At 42.6% G+C, this 16,163-nt stretch overlaps 1 protein-coding gene and 1 pseudogene across 1 annotated transcript in view; both read right to left on the bottom strand.

Moving 5' to 3' along the window:
* The window catches only part of Arhgap42 (Rho GTPase activating protein 42), a 220,999-nt gene that overhangs the window by 169,797 nt on the left and 35,039 nt on the right, over window positions 1–16,163 (bottom strand). The gene's annotated exons all lie outside the window — the stretch shown is intronic.
* LOC127690388 (uncharacterized) lies at window positions 9,432–9,587 on the bottom strand (annotated as a pseudogene).

The raw sequence follows: 16,163 nt of genomic DNA, 5'->3' as shown, positions 1-16,163 counted from the left end.
GTGACTCTGTTTCCAGAACTGATTGAATGTCTGCAAAGGATTTATAAGAGCAGTGACAGGTCCTTCAATTCCACTCAAATGTGTCAAATGAAACTAAAAATAATCAACTTCCCAGGACACGGTCAGGGAAACTATGACATTATCATCTCTCAGGGTCATGCCGAGCTTCGTCTGCTGACTCTTCCGAAGATGTTTACAGTAAGAAAATGTACAGCTTTTCCCAATTAAATGATATATTTACTCTATTTAACAGTATTCTTGCATGAGTTATAAAGCAATAACTAAACCCCTCTATTTGACCAAATCTAAAGGGACTAAGATGTTTTTGATGAAATTATTCTGAGTCCTGCCTTACAGCCTTCCTTGCTGGGTCTCTACAGCCTGCTGTTAGCAGGGATCCTGCCAAGCGAGAGAGAGTCCCCAGCCTCACCATCCAGTCAGCTTCTTCAGCATTCCCCACACAATGCCTGCAATCTTTCATGTTCCTTGCCTGTCCTCAGCATGAAGGCCCCTACCATGCAAGTCACTCCTTATAATTTTTTTAAACTAACAATTCGTCCTAAACCTGCTCAGAGCAGACAGTAAAAGCTCCAAAGTTCTGTTAGTCTTAAGCTCAGTTTTGTGTCTACTGCAATAGTCCTGACTTCTGTGATGCTCAGTCTTCCTTACAGGCCTTAAACACTTGTGAGAGCATAAATCCAAGGAGCCATCAACAAAAACACTGGAGCATCCTCCAGTACAAAGGATTGGCCCTTGCTGCATTCCCCTAGGGCAGTTCTGAGGATCACAGGCCCCATGTGTCACAAATTGGAAGATTCCCTTGACATCTTGTTTTAAATGCATTAGGGAGAAGTTTTATTTGTTTGCTTGTTTTATTTACAAAATAAATAATGTCCTTGAAAGAGGATGTTTCTCACAGATTAACATCTCTTCTTATTAAACAGGATAACTCTAAGGCCAGCTACAAATCCCACTCCTGGATACTTTGAATTCAAGAAGAAAAATGAAGAGAACTTCCTGGTGAACTCTTACTCAGCAAGAAAACCCAGGACTTTATGTGATAGACTTCCCAGTTGCATGCAGTATAGTCCTGTTTCCTCAGGCTCATTTTTCTGATCTACACACATGGGAATTAATACTTCAAGACTGTCGGGAAGACTAGCACCAGGTTTGTACCTGGTGCTCCTTAGACAAGACAGTAAGTAGCATCCATGATTATCATTGATTCCCGCTCACACAGGTAGTGAAACTGAGGAGCCCTGCAGAAAAGGGTGCTGTGCAATGACATGCATTCACCAGGATGCCCAGGTCTGATTAGGCAGTAATAACAGTAATAGCTCATCAGACAGTGTGAAGAGAGCGAAGGCACTCTAATTCTGGTTCCTAGGATATGTTAAGCCAAGTTGTCTGTGAATGCTCTTGCTAAGACTGGAGGGAAGCACTAAATTTAACCTGTCTTGACTGTCTCACACAGACTATAAAGAAGGCTCGTGCTATGCTGGCAGGACAACAAACCAGGGAATCTCCCATGAATGTCCTTCCTTCTCTCTCCCTCCCACCATCAAGAGACCTTGTGAGCCTCCTGTAATTTCAGATGAGCTGTTGGACACAACATGTTCTATGGATCTCTGGGTATAAGCTTCCAATTCTCCCTAAACTCTTTAGCTCTATGGATTACTGAATTGCAAAGCAAAAGCTCTGCTGTTCCTTCACAGTCATTGCTAAGAGTGTCCACAATGAATTTTACCCTTGAACAAGAAAGAGCCTGTTTATAGAGACACTGTGCACCCAGGCAAGCACTTAGTCACTGGCCTGCAAGAAGGTTGATTAGTTTCTTTCCCTATGGTTTACAGTAATTAGTGGTGCAGTGTGGGTAAGTTCTGTGACTGTGTTAGGTAGTCATTCATAAGTAGACTTGTGGTCTTTGTGAATACACCCATCCCATAATCAGCAGCTGTAAAAGCAGGAGCTGAAACAGTAAGATGCTGTCTGCTGCTCAAAAGAAATGACCTTAGACATACTTCTTACAGTAAGTGGAGACACAACATACGAAAGGGCCCAAAGATCCTAAGGTCACTTTGTTTTGAAATATAATATGGTGAGGGGTGTGGGCCCAGGCCAAGGTGTCACCCTGAGAAATTATGCCATGCAACATATCTGGCATAAGGGTGCTTACTGTGCAATGTAGCATCATGTAGACCTGGAGACAGGGTAGAGGGAAACAAGTGGACATGTAGACAGGCAGACAAATGGGAGCAGAGCCATGAGGGCTGAGAAGGAATGAAGGAATCTAGAGTGAAATTTCAGTGGCATCTGTATGTCGTTGTCCTCATCTGTTAGGCTGTGGTTTACCTTTGTCCTCTGTAAGGAATAGACAGGATACACGATGCACCAAAATGTCTCCTGGCAACTGGAGAGCACCTAGAACACACTGAGTGTTTCCAAGGCCAGCATCTCAAGAAAGGAAACAGGAAATGTTCCGAGCAGCAGAGCAGACCACAGCCGCAGGAGCATGCTCAAGGAATTGGACTTAGACATTTTAAGTGTCCCCTCTTGATGAATTAATAAGCAATCTAGCTGCGACAGATATTACTGCGTGTCTCTGTGCAAAAGATGAGTGTCTATTTTAACACCAGATTAAGTTGGTTCTGACCCCCAAGCCCAAAGCCCAGCCCTCCACAGTGCTTTTGAAAGCATCAGTTAGGACTGCATGCAAGAATCAATCTCAAGTTCAAGCAGGTTACGGGGCAATTCTAAGACTGAAGGGGAAAGGTTGGATGTACTGGTGGGTTTTGAATCCTTGATCCACCTTCTATTTTGTCTTACTTTGCAGCTGCCAAGGTTATAGGGAAGTGCCAAACAGTAATGTCATCAAGGCAAAGAGCTTATGTCTGCTGTTAACAATGCTACATAAGAAATATGGAATGTTCCCTAAACTGATAATCTTAATTCTGTCTTCTACTTGGTGTACAATTCTGAACTAGAAAGCCTGATGTCCTTGACTGGTTTGAGAATAACACAAGCTGGGGGTGTAGCTTAACAACAAATGACAGACAGCGGGGCTGTGGTGGCGCACGCCTGTAATCCCAGCACTCTGGGAGGCAGAGGCAGGCGGATTTCTGAGTTCAAGCATGGTCTACAGAGTGAGTTCCAGGACAGCCAGGGCTACACAGAGAGAGACCCTGTGTTGAAAAAACCAAAATCCAAAAAAAGAAAACAAAACAAAACAAAAACAAAAAAGAAAAGAAAATAAAAAGGACAGACTTCGCATGTTCAAAGCCACAAAATTCAATCCCAACACTAAAAACAAACATATAAAACAAAATCAGAGACACACACACAACTCCATAGTTGTCTAGATGAAGTCCCTAAATGAAAGTACATCTTCAACCTCCTTTAAATAAAGACGACCAACATCATAAAATGACCTTGGTTTTAAACCAAATTAAGGGCTATAGCTCTGGTTGTAGAAATACTTGTGTGGCATCCACAAGCCTCTGCTTTTCATCCTACACAACCCATAAACCAGATGTGGTGGTGCATACCTATCAGCCCAGCTCTCAGGATGTGGATTTGGGAGGATAGCATTAGCTACAGAGAAAGTTTAAGGCAAGTTTGAGCTACATGAGATTATATCGTTAAAAAATTAATTAAATTTTAAATGTATTTCTAAATTTTAAATTATCACGAGCAACAGAAAATCAATTTTTCCACTTAAATACAAAAAGAAAGATTAATAACATGAACCGTGGGCTAGAGAGATGATGACTCAGCAGTCAAGAGCACCGCTCCTGCAGAGGATTTAGAGAACCCATATGTAGGCTTACAATCCTCTATAATTCCAGTCCCAGGGGCCTGTTGTCTTCTGGCCTCCACTTACAACAGTCATTCATATGGTGTACATGCACACATTCATGTAGCATATATTCATAAAACTAAAGAAGTAATCATTTAATTAAAAAACGTATGAGCCACGCCATGCAGAGGATCTAAGCCAGACACTAGTGTCTAAAGACAACCAAGAAAACCTGTTCCAGCTGGAGCCAGGGCAGAGACCATATTCATATTCTAGGGAGCAATTTCAACCATGGTCAACATGCTTTGAGTGCCACACACAATGTTTCCTTCCCATCTGCCTGCTGAGAGTTATGTGTGGAGAGTCTTCCCAAGTATTCACGTTCAACTTGGAAGACATGGCATTGTACTTTATTCAATAATAATAACCTGTACCATCCAGGAAGAGATAACACTAATGATACTCTGTAACTTTATTTCATAAGAGGAATGCAAAGTCCTAAGCAAATATTTAATTATAGCTTCTCTTTCACATAGGCTTAAGGCTTGAGGTCTACCTATATTTTAGAAGCATCAATGGATTTACTATGACATCTTAGCCATACAAGTGAGATATGTTTCTCTGGGAAAACATATAACCTGTCAGTCCACTGTAATGAACTACATTTCCAAATGCAGCATTTTTAGGATTAGGTTTAAATAGAACTCCAAGGGCACATATACCCAGACATATATCATTGACTTCACTTTACTGTGAGGAGGGCAGATAGACAGTCTGTGGCAATGGAAACACGAACATAGAAACAAAACAAGGCCTGGTGGGGCACCCTGGTGACCCTAGAACATGGGAGGCAAGAATTTCAGGAAGATAATGGATTTAAGATGAGCCTCAGCTACATAGCAAGTTTCAGTTAGTCTGAGATATAAAAAACAAACAAACAAACAACAACAACAACAAGAATCGAAACAGAGCAGATATACCAATGCTTCCTTACAAAGAGTTCAGTTCAAGAGAGGAATAAAGGATACAATTAGCTACACCAGAGGTAATCAATAAATTCTCCTAAAAGGTTAACAAGACTGACCATGATGGCCATACAGATCATAGTGCACATCTGGTACTTTTCAAAGCACTTAACACAAACCAACCCTTGCTGTCTCTGCCGCAGTCATTGAGAACTAGATAGCAACATTTTCATTTTGCAGATGAAAAACGTGAATTACAGACAGGGTGCGAACAGGCCACCAAGGTGGCCCAGAGGGTAAGGGAGCCCAGAGTAGGAGAGAGCCAGTATCTGACACTTGTCCTCTAATCTCCCCACATGTGCTCTCTGTGCTGTGCATGCAGCTCATCTTCAGTAAATAAATAGATGAGAGAGAGAGAAAGAGAGAGAGAGCGCAGACAGATAGATAGATAGATGAAAGAAAAGAAAGTCAGTGGCTGTTCCCGACTTCACACAAGCTAACCCCAGAAGTTAAGCAGAGTTCCAGCCCAGGGAGGCATGCCATCACTCCCAGTCTCGATCACAGGCTTTGGTGGTGGTAGCAATTTAGAAGGTACACTCTGTCCTGCTGGGGGAGAACTAGTACAGGAATCAATAAAAACAGAAACTTGACAGATACAGCCAGGTACCAGCAAAGCTAATAATTTCCTGAGTCCAGAGACTTCTTGAGTGCAGCTTCTACAGACAAACCCAACCATACTATCAAAACTCGCAGGCAGCATCGTAGATACACCATGTTCTGCCTTGTAGTCATGTTATCTCACCCACTTAGAGCATGTACTTAGGAACTGGAAAGATAACTCAACAGTTAGAGCAACAACTGCTATTCCAGAGTATAGGGTTCAATTCCCAACACCCACATGGCAGCTCACAGATACTCTGTAACTGCACTTCCGGGGGCTCTGACACTCTCACATGGACTGCCATGTAGGCAAAACACCAATGCATATAAAATAAAAACTATATTTTCTCAAAAGAACATATATTTAGTTCACACTCTAGCATCAAAATGGTTCCTTCAAGATTCCTCCATCTCTACAAAAAGCCTCCCCTGTCTTCTTCCAACTGCACACCTCACCTTTCCCGTAACAAGCTACAGCACACAGAGGCTCTTGTAAATGCTGTCTCTAGCTTCTCTTCTCTCTCAGGTGTGTGTAAACCTAACTTATCCAGCATAGTTTAAATAATACAATAAGGTGAAGAAAGACTGTCACCCAGGAATCTACCCAGTGTCTGTCACATCTTGCCATTGGTAGATATTTAATGGTTGAAAGCACAGACTTATGCTAAAACTCTCAGAGACTATCTCCTTTTGTACTCTTACAAGCCCACACTTCCCACAGTTGCACTTCAAATGAGAAATGTCCCCCATTGTCTCATGTATTTGAATCTTCCCTGATTGATGGTGCCAACTATGGAGATTAGCATCTTGTTGGAGTAAATATGGAGTAGGTTGGAGAGGAATAACTCCTTGGGGATAGGTATATATTCTTTGCTTCTTTAAAAACAAAAACAAAAACAAAACCACTTAGTTCATTAGTGATAACACATACATAGAGGGAGGGGAAGGGGAGAAAGAAATAAAGAAGGAGAAGAGAGGGGCAAAGAAGAAACAGAAGAATTTTTATAATGCAAAGATTCCACTATAGATAAGTTACTGAAATGCTAATGGTAATGGAACAGAAGATTTAATCTAGTAAAAGCCACACAGCACATTATAGAACAGACCAAGTCAGGAGTCTGGCAAATAAGCCTCGGTTTTTAATCATCTCAGAGACATTTTTTAGGGTTCTCTCTAGAATCACATGTTCTATGTAGGAAAGTCCTAAGAAAAGCATGCTGGGTGTGGCCCAATCCTAGGAAAACACAGCAGACTCATGGTTTCTATGGCTTTCACCTGAACAAAGTCTCTACATGATAGTTTTGCAAGTTTCCATTTTATGTACATGTCAGAAAATAATGGATATTGGATAATTTAAAGAAATCTTCCTCACAAGAGTCCAGAACAAAGCTCTGGCATTGTTAGTCACTCAATAAATATAAAGTAAAACAGAGTCAAGGAATGTCTCTTCCCAAGAGGCCGCTGTATCTCAGTGAGCAAGCTGGTGGAAAACACAGCACCACAGATAGAACTGACAAAGGCCACAGAGCCCTGACGTGGCTCACAGGGCCCTGACGTGGCTCACAGGGCCCTGACGCGGCTCACAGGGCCCTGGAGGCACAGAGAAGCACAGGTCACCCAAGGCCACCTAACTGGTCTGCTGTGTGCCAGAGTGGAGCAACCAGACTCTGCAGCATTCAAAGAGGGTGAAAGCCGTCAGCCCAGGGCAAAGGACCACACTCATTCTCAGATGAGCACTCTGCATCTTCATCTTTGCACCCATTCGACATAGGATACATTCACTCCTCTCAAAGGCAACACACCCACAGAGCATGTCTTTCTAGCATGCAAAGAAGTCATGTTGGGTAAAGGTGAGTATGCTGGAACGTAGTCCCCGGGTTAGAAAGAATCGTTTTCTTGTGCCATAGATTGAGACAGACAGACAAGAATGCCATTCTGGGGACTAACTGGTGGTGTGTGTCTCTGAGCAAGAAGTTAGCTTCACCAAATCCCAGGTTTCTTTTGGGGAAAAAAACAATCAAACAAACAAACAAACAAAAATAACAAAACACGACACTAACTCTACGCAAGGCTGCTAAGGATATTATATGGAACTTCCTAAGCATAGTATTTAGTGCAGAGTAGTGCTGACTCACAACAATCATTAACTATTAAATCCTGTTTATTATGATAACAGATGCAGAAGATGAAATATTTTCATTGTAAGAATAACACATTTAATCTGGTATTCAATTCCTATCTTCAGGAGAGCTTCAGTAAAAATAAATAGTGAGACTGGCCGCTCATGAAGACCAAACAGTCTGTAATCCCATGAATGCTATGTGTTTGGGAAGCGATTCCAGAAGATTCTAGCCTAAAAATAACAACAAGAGTCCAATACTTGCCCAGATTTTATCTACGATGTCTATAGAGCCATACATTCCATAAAAATTAAAAATGAAAAGCCACAAAGATTTCACTATTGCTACAACCCAAGTTAAAAATGGATAGCTCAAAAGACAAAATAAACTGCACATCTTCCTGCCCTGAGGGAAAGGCTTGGAAGAGTGAAGGCCTGTGGGAGACTGCAGCTCCCCCAGGTTCTTTGCTTGCTTTCATAACCATTTCTCTTTTCTCTGCCTGAGACGGGATCTTATGGAACCCATGCTGAACTCACACTTAATGCATAGTCAAGGAGGACCTTGAACTCCTGAGTGCTGGGTGCAGCCCCACAGCAGGCAGGGATGTTCGCTGTGGACCCAGGACCTCCTGCGTGCCTGAGAGGCCCTCTGACTGTGGCTGTCTCTCTAGCCCTCCACAGTTGCAGCCACTTTTCTCTGGAGCACGTACCATTTCTGTCTCCCCAAGATCAAGACGTTGTGTTGCCTTTACTCAGTCATTCACCAGCCTACTGCTAACTCTTAACAATTTACTTCCGTTTCCCAGCCAAGTCTTCCTGGCATCATATGCTAGAGATATTTGCTGTTGAAACATGGCTTGACTACTGTCATTTCCCTGCAAAGCCATGCACTAAGCTGTTCTCTTCTGGGTTACCATCTTTCTTCTATAGTTGTATTGTTTTTATTTCAGACAGTGGCTTTGTGTCATTCCCCCATACCCCACTTTTATTGAAATTATATTTCCCCTCAGGAGATGGAGCCCCGTGTCTAATACAGCTTCAAAGCATTGAAGGGGACAAGAATCTGAGACTAGATAGGTCCTAAACTTACCAGAGAAAGGCAGGCAGGGTCATTTATTAAATGGGTCTCAGGTATAGAACTCAGGTAGGTCTTCAGGCTTGGCCGCAAGTAACTTAACCCACTGAGACATCTCGTTAATCATTACCAATAACCTTAATGGGCTGTAAAATGGCCCTAAGGTGTAGCTCAGTGGTGGATTTGTTGTCTAGTCTTCACAAAACCCTGTTTCTTCTGGAAATGGTGGCACACACATTTAATCCCTGCACTCTGGGCAGAGGCAGGCAGATCTCTGGGCATTCCAAGCCAACCTGGCCCACATGACAAATCCCCGGCCCTCCAAGGGCACAGAGTGCAACCCGGTCTCAAAAAACAAACAAAAGCACAACCCTAGGGTTTATCCGCAAGACTAGGAATGAAGGAGGGGGGAAAGAACAGAGGTGAAGGTGCGAGGCAAGGAGAGAGATGGGTGGATAAAAGACAAAACAAAACTACCCAAGCTGTTGAGAGAGAGTGACAGGAACAGCAGGTCAAAGGCACGGACTGCCATGCCTGACAACTTCTGCCAAATCCTGGGAACTCATGGAAGTTGTTCCCTGACCTCCACAGTGCAGTGCAATGGTGTGTGTGTGCCCACCACACCACAAAACAAGTCAGTGAACAAAAAAAGAGAGAGAGAGAGAGAGAGGTCTAAATCTTCAAAAACATATGTGTAGGGAAGAACTCAATTAAGACCTTGCATTCAATAAGTGTTTCAATGAAATAAACAAACACTCATTGGGAATTTTTAGAAGTCAGAGCACTCAGTGACTCCTTCATTCCCTGATGAGCTTTATTTCACACCCACAGGCAATAAAGTGGTACAAAATTTTAAGTGTGGTCTCTGATGATGTGACAAATCAAACTGAAGAAGACCATTTGCCTTTAGGATAAATAACCAGAATACACGTATTTCTACACTTGATCTTAGCCAAAAGGCCGAGAAGCGATAATACACGTATTTCTTAGTGTGGTTTCTGGAAAGAGGATGTTATTTTTCCTGTTCGTGCTGTCTTAGCTGTGGGGTAGTCCTTCCCAGGCGGTCTTACAAAATCACTCCCGTGGGACCATGAAGAAAACACAGGCCCAATTTCTAGGCCCACTGCTTTCAGTATTAGACCAATCATGGCCACAGCTCCATTCTGGTTATCAGGAGTCAAAATGACTTCGTAATGTGTTGTTCACATTATCCCACAGTGCATCCGAATTTTCTCTGTCCTCAGCTATTGACTGCAGGATATACACATCCTATTTTAGGGCCACACAGAAAAGACCTTACTGGATGCTTTAGGTCTCTTTACAGAAGACTCAGTATGTACGATGTGCCAAGCACAAATCTGGCTACTTAACAGTAAGCAAATGTAGGTTAGTTATCTGCTGCAGTCGTCCACTTAACAGTAAGCAAATGTAGGTTAGTTATCTGCTGCAGTCGTCCACTTAACAGTAAGCAAATGTAGGTTAGTTAACTGCTGCATTCGTCCACTTAACAGTAAGCAAATGTAGGTTAGTTATCTGCTGCATTCGTCCACTTAACAGTAAGCAAATGTAGGTTAGTTATCTGCTGCAGTCGTCCACTTAACAGTAAGCAAATGTAGGTTAGTTATCTGCTGCAGTCGTCCACTTAACAGTAAGCAAATGTAGGTTAGTTAACTGCTGCATTCGTCCACTTAACAGTAAGCAAATGTAGGTTAGTTATCTGCTGCATTCGTCCACTTAACAGTAAGCAAATGTAGGTTAGTTAACTGCTGCATTCGTCCACTTAACAGTAAGCAAATGTAGGTTAGTTAACTGCTGCATTCGTCCACTTAACAGTAAGCAAATGTAGGTTAGTTAACTGCTGCATTCGTCCACTTAACAGTAAGCAAATGTAGGTTAGTTATCTGCTGCATTCATCCACTTAACAGTAAGCAAATGTAGGTTAGTTAACTGCTGCATTCGTCCACTTAACAGTAAGCAAATGTAGGTTAGTTATCTGCTGCATTCGTCCACTTAACAGTAAGCAAATGTAGGTTAGTTATCTGCTGCAGTCGTCCACTTAACAGGAAGCAAATGTAGGTTAGTTATCTGCTGCATTCGTCCAGCTTTCATCCCGCCTGAGGGGAGGCAGGAAGCCTGTGTGCTAGGGCCTGATGGTGAATGCTGCTCGGAAAACTAAATGTGGGAGGGGCGCAGAGGAGTGCGCAGATGTGTTAAGCATGGCGCTTGAATGAAAAGCTACTACGGAGATCTGAAAGGAAAGGGTTAGGAATCAAGCTTAGTCCTGACATTCAAGAGCCAAATGTCTTATTTGAATAGAATTCTCCTTGTTTTTCATCTCCAGCCAATAAGCTACTACTGTCACTGTCTCTTATGCCTTTAATGAGTCTAGAAGTGGTTACATTAAAAAGTGGCTTGGCAAGATGCAGAGCTGCTTCTCTGCTCCACGGATAGAGATGCATTCTGTCTGCATTGTACTTAACCCTGCAGAACTCACTGTCCCGTGTGTCCTTAATAGCCCTCAGGACTGTTTACTTTGTAGACCCAGGAAGGCAGAATTGTTTAAGAAAGTTGATACTGTGTGTGTGCGCGCGTGTGTGTGTGTGTGTGTGTGTGTGTGTGTGTGTGTGTGTGCACATGCATACATGTGCACAGGTGTCTCTGGCTACCTGCACCAGACTGCTTGCTTACAAGGTCCAGAGGAGTGTGTCAATACCCTCCAGTGCCGCTCCACTTCTTATCAGTACCTTACTGAACCTGGAGCTAAGCCAGCAGTCAGCAAGCCTGAGGGAGCCTCCTGTCTCTGCCCCACAGCAGTGTGGATCCATGCCTGGCTTATGTGGGTGTCGGGTTCACAACTCAGATCCTTGTCAGCAAGTGCTCTCACCCACGGAGCCATCTCTCCAGACTGCAATACAAACCTATTTGACTAAAATATGTCCTGTGTGAGAACAGGCTAATCAAATGAATGACCTGTTTTATTATTCATTATTTTGACTTATTATTATTTACTAATTATTGAGTTATCTATAACTTAATGCTTTGTAGAAAGGAGCTGTCTAGAACATCTCTCAAGTCTTTACAGTTCATACTATTCACGTACCCAGCTGGGCACCCAGTGGACTACAATGCACATTTTAATTCCAGCTCAAAAGGATTCAACACATCTGGCCTCCATACATACACACACATACACATGCGCACACGTATGAACACACATGCACACACATGGGCACACACATGCATACATATACATATGCACACACATATGCACACACATGCACACATATACACATATGTCTATAATTCTAAATCTCAGAAGGCTGAAGCAAGAGAAATTATACAGTAGTTTCCAGCCTAGCCCGAGCTACACAGCAGAGGGACCTAACCACAAAAAACAAAACAACACAAACCAATTCCAGCATTCAAAGTTCCTCCTTGTTGAGAAGGTAGAGGTTTGAAGTTATGAAGTTATGCAGTTATGAAGAAAGCCAGATTTCAAAGGTAGGGAACTCAAAACACTCCACCTTTTTGGTAAACTTGGAATGTCACAGTGGCCTCAGGCAGGTTGCCTACGTGCAGTGTAATTAACCCCGACATTCCAGAAGACATCATTGCCCCAAAGTCTCTATTTTTCCCAGCAACAAAATAATTAAGGAACAAATCATCTTCCTGGGTATGGGAAACTCCACAGCCAGACAAAGTTGCTCAAGTGGACACAGTTGGGATTCCTGGGTGTCTGCTGAGTAAGTCTTCGTCTCTCTTTAGTCTCAATCCAGCTGCTAATGACAGATCACTGGAGTGCACAGAAGAGTTAGTAGCTACAGGAAAGACGGTCACTGAGCTTTGCCACCCCGGTGCATCAGAATGCATTTCATGGAAAAATGGACAGAGCTTCCCTTCTCAGCCACTTACAGAGTAATCATCCCTCATAAACAGATAATACACCGGCAGGTTCCTACCTAAGGGGCTAGAGGGATGACCCAGCAGTTAAAAGCACGTAGTGTGCTTACAGAAGACCCAGGCTCAACCCTCAACTACCCATATGGCACCTCACAACCATCCATAACTGGAGTCCCAGGGAATCAACACCTTCCCAGATCTCCATAGGCACCAGGCACACACATGCTCATATGTATATGTGAGCATATTCATGGAAACAAACAGACAAATCTAAAAGAATCTTTTAAAGGATTACTTAATAAACACGTACATAATGTATAAACAGTTTTAATATTGTTCTTAATCCTTATTGCATTGTGTGTGTGTGTGTGTGTATGTGTGTGTGTGTGTTTGCATGCGCCTTCATACATTTGCCATTACATATGTATGTAGGTCAAGGAAGTTGGTTCTTTCTTTCTACCTTGGGAGTCCTGATAATCAAACCTTGCTCACCACGCTTAGCAGCAAGTGCGTTTACCTGCTGAGCCATTTTCTAGCCATAGGATTAAATGAAATCACAAAAGGTTAAGTGTTGCGGAGTTCTGGCACATTCCAGTGGATTCTATCTAATAAAACTAATACAGACAAAGAAACAAAATGGTAAATGGTGTGATGAAATGAGATTTCTTCACTACTATGTTGAAAAACAATATCATGAAAATGTACATGTACAGAACATCTAGGTGTTATCTAAGGCACTCTAACAATAGGTTTGATTTGCACATGGGATCCATTATTCACTCCTGATTCTTTTACCTGGGAAACTAGCTAAGCCTTGCTCCTTTATTTCCTATGTATAAATGGAGAGAAAACCCCATGTGGATTATTTCTCTTTAACATTTCAGTGACATAGGTGGTATAATAATGGCTCGAGAAAAATCTATGTACCTTGAAAGTAACACACATACATGTAGTTCATCCGTTTATTAAAGGTGGAATATGGACCTTAAAATACGATGAAGTAATAAAATTGTTCTATCTTTCTCAAATCACCGCATAATAAAAGGCAGAATTGGGCTGACTCAAGAGGTATATGGTGAAATTAAAATCTTCAATTTTAAAATGTAGGCTGTTGGGGTTTTTAAAAACCCCCAAATAGTTCCAAAATTGCTTTAGTGTTTCAAAATTGAGTAGGAGAGCAGAAAATGAAGCCTGTAAACATGTGGGAGAATGAAGTTATTGAGAACAACTCACAGAACGCACAGTGTAAGTAGAGAATGATGATCTTTGAGCCCTGACTTCCAAGGCAGCCCAGGCCCCACCACTCGACAGGGTCCCTTCTTGTTTTCTGTGGAACAGCCAGGCATGGTGCCAACACACTCCACATCTTGTCCAAGGCAGTGGCTTATGTCTTCTTCTTTCAAATGTCATTCATTATAAAATATTTCCAAACTTTAAAAGAACATTCATTGTATTAGCATGTGGAAAAAGTCCCTTTGCCATAACCATGTTGCCCATATATAGCCACGGTACTGGTGGAGACTCAACACTTCTGTTTGGTTCAAGAAGAATTCAATGAGAGCTGAATACACTGAAAGCCTAAATCAACTCCATAGGCATTTTTTTTAATATTTTTATTTTCTATATTCTTTGTTTACATTCCAAATGATTTCCCCTTTCCCAGATGCCCCCTCCCCTTATGTCCCATAAACCTTCTTCTCTCCATCCATTCTCCAATCACTGTCCTTTTTCCTCTGTCCTCATATTCCCCTCCAATGCTAGATCAATCCTTTCCAGGATCAGGACCCTCTCCATACTTCTTCATGGGAGTCATTTGTTATGCGATTTGTGTTTAAACTCACCGCCTGGCATCTCACTCCATCTAAGCTGTATGTGTAAAAGAACGTATCTGTGTGAGTTTGCAATTTTTTTCCTGCTTAAGTATACTTCATTATTAGATATGAGAGTGATTTTCCTTGAGTCGATTGTTTTGTTTTGTTTTGTTCTGTTTCAATTAGTTTGTTTCTTTGAGATAGAGTCTTGTGATTAATTTTAATCATTAACCTGACATAATCTTGACCCATCTGGGAAGAAAGTCTCAGTGAGTGATAGATCAGGTTAGCCTCTGGGAAAGTCTGTGGGGGATTAACTTGATTATTTCAAGTTGGGAAGATCTGCCAACTCTGGGTGGCATCATTTCCTAAGCAGGGTGTACTGGCTGGTTTTGTGTATCAACTTGACACAGGCTGGAGTTATCACAGAGAAAGGAGCTTCAGTTGGAGAAGTGCCTCCATGAGATCCAGCTGTGGGGCATTTTCTCAATTAGTGATCAAGGGGGGAGGGCCCCTGTGGGTGGCACCACCTCTGGGCTGGTATTCTTGGGTTCCATAAGAGAGCCAGCTGAGCAAGCCAGGGGAAGCAAGCCAGTAAGGAACATCCCTCCATGGCCTCTGCATCAGCTCCTGCTTCCTAACCTGCTGAGTTCCAATCCTGACTTCCTTTAGTGATGAACAGCAATGCAGAATTGTAAGCTGAATAAACCCTTTCCTCCCCAACTTGCTTCTTGGTCATGATGTTTGTGCAGGAATAGAAACCCTGACTAAGACACAGGGGATCCTGGACGGCATGATAGTGGAGAAAGCGCGTTGAGCGTAGCCAAGCAGTCATTCATCCTCTCGGCTTCTTGACTGAGGCTGTGGCGAGCTACCTCAAGGTCCTACCACCTTGACTCCCTATAACTGTGGACTAAATAAACCCTTTCTGGTTTGGTTGCTATTTGCCAAGTGTTTAATAAAGCAGTAGGAAATAAAATATAAGACAGAAACTTGTATCAGACGTGAGATCATTGCTGTGATAAACTGACTATGTAGGTCACAGGCTTTTGGAACCAGTTTGCATGAGGAACACAGACGACGTTGAAGCTTTGTGCTGGGAAAGGCCTAAAATGCTTTAGGTAGAGTTTTAGGAGGTGGAGCTCTGCTGGAGCAAGCACATTATTGGCATGGGAAGAGGGAGATTTGAACCTTAATATCCTGGAGCTACTTCCTGTTTTCTTTCCACTGCCAGACTGCAGATGTACTGTGACAGGCCAGCCTCATGTTCCTCTCACATGACTTCCCACCACAATGACTGCATCCCCTCCAGAACCATGAGGCAAAGTAAGCCATTTCTCATTCTGTAATCTTGTCAGAGCGTTTTATCAGAAGAAGAGAAGAGCAACTAAGGCAGATCTCATGGAACTTGTTCTGCCTACGTAGCTGAGTCTTAAGCTCCTGGTTCTCCTGACACCTTCCCAAGTGTTGGGTGACATGTGACACTGAGTTAGACCTTTTGGGTCTTTTGTTTTGTTCTTGTTGTGATACAAGGTCTTATTCTGTTGTCCCAGGTGGCTTGAAAGTGCAGGCTGCCCCTGAACTAGTGGCACTGTGCTAGAATGTGGGTATCTGTCTCAAGCGCAGAGGTGATATTTGCATGGAGCGTTAATGGAACACAAACATTGGAGGCACTCGCATGCGTTTCAGAACTCTTCAATGGCATGTGGCATTTACTATTTGGAACCAAAGCAGTTCAGCTGCAATAGAGCTGTCATTCAGGTATTTCTTTGGTAAAGGTTTTCTGCATTACAGATGGGGTCGTCATTTGCTGGTTTGTTATAGGTATATAAAAGAG

This window comes from Apodemus sylvaticus, chromosome 7 (genome assembly GCF_947179515.1).
Source record: "Apodemus sylvaticus chromosome 7, mApoSyl1.1, whole genome shotgun sequence".
Lineage (NCBI taxonomy): Eukaryota > Metazoa > Chordata > Mammalia > Rodentia > Muridae > Apodemus > Apodemus sylvaticus.
Note: the sequence above shows the minus strand (reverse complement) of the source record. Positions and strands in the feature narration are given on the sequence as shown.